The sequence below is a fragment of the Apium graveolens genome, chromosome 9 (genome assembly GCF_009905375.1).
Source record: "Apium graveolens cultivar Ventura chromosome 9, ASM990537v1, whole genome shotgun sequence".
Taxonomy (NCBI): Eukaryota; Viridiplantae; Streptophyta; class Magnoliopsida; order Apiales; family Apiaceae; genus Apium; species Apium graveolens.
The window spans coordinates 65155727-65158474 of record NC_133655.1 but is presented as its reverse complement, the minus strand read 5'-3'; the positions used below and the strand labels follow the sequence as shown (position 1 = coordinate 65158474).

General features: G+C 40.3%; 1 non-coding gene across 1 annotated transcript; it reads left to right on the top strand.

The window, feature by feature from the left end:
- The first annotated feature begins 2441 nt into the window (after positions 1-2441).
- Positions 2442-2548, top strand: LOC141687737 (small nucleolar RNA R71). Its single transcript, XR_012561222.1, has one exon. It is a non-coding gene; the product is annotated as a small nucleolar RNA R71 (small nucleolar RNA).
- Positions 2549-2748: the final 200 nt, after the last annotated feature.

The window sequence follows — 2748 nt, the reverse complement described above, 5'->3', positions numbered from 1 at the left end:
TGAAGGTAGTCTTTTCCTAATCTTCTAGAGTGATACAAATCTGATTATAACCCGAATAGCCATCTAGAAGATAATAGTACTCATGCCCAACCAACATGTCAAGCATCTGATCAATAAACGGAAGAGGGAAGTAATATTTCCTTGTGGCGTTGTTCAGCTTCCTGTAATCCATGCAGCTCTCCACCCCGTGACTGTTCGAGTAGGAATGAGCTGATTCTTATCATTAGAAAGCACTGTGATACCTCCTTTCTTTGCCACAGACTAAACTGGGCTCACCCAAGAACTGTCAGAAATAGGATAGATGATCCCTGCATCTAGCCACTTGAGAATTTCCTTCTTCACAACCTCTTTCATTATCAGATTAAGCCTTCTTTGTTGCTCAACCGTTGGCTTACTTCCTTCCTGTAGAAGAATTTTATGCATGTAATAAGAAGGGCTGATTCCCTTAATATCTGATATAGTCCATCCAATTGCTAATTTGAATTCTCTCAGAATTCTCAAGAGCTTTTCCTCATCATTACCTAAAAGGTCAGATGCAATAATAACAGGCAAAGTAGATGCATCACCTAAGAACACAAACCTCAAGTGTTCAGGCAAAGGTTTAAGCTCGAGTGTAGGGGCTTCCTCAATAGATGGCTTGAGGTGCTTTAGAGAATTTTTCAGCTCTTCCAATCTAAGAGATTCAAACGGCATATCCAGCCTTCGCTTCTAAGAAGAAGCATTCAAATACTGCAACTGCTCATCACCTTCATCATCTTCACTATCTGAATTCCCCAACAAGGCCTTCTCTAAGGCATCAGACCTTAGCATTTGATCAAGTTCTGAAGTAACCACATAATCAACCAACTCCACTTTAAAGAACTCCTCATTATTAGTATGGAATTTCTTGGCATTGAAAATATTGAACGTCACATCCCGATCCAACACTCGCATAGTGAGCTCACCCTTCTGCATATCAATCATGGTTCGGCTAGTAGCCAAGAATGGTCTTCCCAAGATTATGGGAATCTTTTTATCCTCCTCAAAATCAAGAATTACAAAATCAGCAGGAAAGATGAGTTTGTCCACCTTGACCAAGACATCCTCCATAATGCCTTGTGGATATGTAATAGAGCTATCAGCCAACTGTAAGGACATATCATTAGGCTTTGAATCAGGTAAATCCAATTTCTTGAAGACAGACAAAGGCATCAAATTGATGCTAGCTCCCAAATCACATAAACACTTGTCGAATGACAAGTTTCCAATTGTGCAAGGAATTGTGAAGCTTCTAGGATCTTTAAGCTTGGTAGACAACATCTGTTGCAGCACAACAATGCATTCCTCTCTTAGAGCAACGGTCTCTAAGTCATTGAGCTTCACTTTCCGAGAGAGAATACCTTTCATAAACTTCGCATAGGCAGGCATCTGTTCAAGAGCTTCAACAAAAGGTATGTTGATATGAAGTTTTTTAAACACCTCCAGAAACTTCGTGAACTACTTATCCAACTTTTGCTTCTGCAGCCTCTTAGGAAAAGGAGGTGGAGGATAGATCTATTTATCCCCTGTATTACCCTCAGGAGGAGTGTGTTTCACAGTTTTCTTCCTTGGTTCCACTTTTGCTTCTTTCTGCACTTCTTCTTCAGCCACCGCTTCATCTTCTGAAATTTAAGATTTTTCGGGATTCACAACCTTCCCTGACCTCAATGTAATTGTCTTAACCTGCTCTTTTGTTCCTTCTTGAATGGAACTTCTGTGTCACAAGGAAGTGTACCAGGTTGTCGATTCAGTAAGGCATTGATAATTTGCCTAATTTGATTTTCCAAGGTCTTAATAGAAACCAATTGGCTCTTGCACATGAGCCTCAACTCCTCCAATTCATATTTTTCATCAGATTGACTTATACCTCCATGTGGTAACTGCTGAAGTTGGAGTTGTTGTCTTGGAGCATATTGCGGTTGTTGAAAGCCAGGGGGTTGTACTGCTTTACTGCATACCTCTAATAAGGTTGTTGAACTGCATTATGAGTTTTAGGATGATTGTGGTTGTTGGGATGATATATGGCTGGAACTAGGTGCTGTGACCTTTGAAAGTTGCTCACGAACTCAGCTGATTCACTAAAAATAGCACACTGCTCCGTCTCATGGGCACCAGCACAAAGCTCACAAAGACTAGTGATCTGATTAACTTCATAATTAGCCAAAGAATCCACCTTCATCTTCAAAGCCTTAAGTTGAGCAGCTATAACAGTAGCTGCATCTACCTCCAGAATTCCTGCTACCTTTCCTTGATTTGGTCTCTAAGAAGGGTTCTGATATTCATTAGCAGCCATCAGTTCAATCAGCTCATAAACTTCATCATAGCTCTTGGCCCATAAGACTCTATTTGATGCTACATCGAGCAGGGGTCTAGACTATGCTCCCAATCAATTATAAAAGCAGTCAATGATCATCCAGTCAGGCATACCATGATGAGGACACTTTTTAAGCATCTCCTTATAACGATCCCAAGCTTCACACAAAGACTTTCATGTTTGCTGCACAAATTGAGTAAGAACATTCCTGATTGCAACAGTCTTCACCATAGGAAAGAACTTAGTAAGAAACTTTTGAGCAAGATCTTCCCTCTTAGTGATAGATCCATGTGGTAGAGAATGCAACCAACACTTAGCTTTATCCCTCAGAGAGAATGGGAAAAGCCTTAGCTTTATAGCATCTTTAGACATATTGTTGAATTTGAAAGTGTCACAGATCTCGATGAAATCTCTAA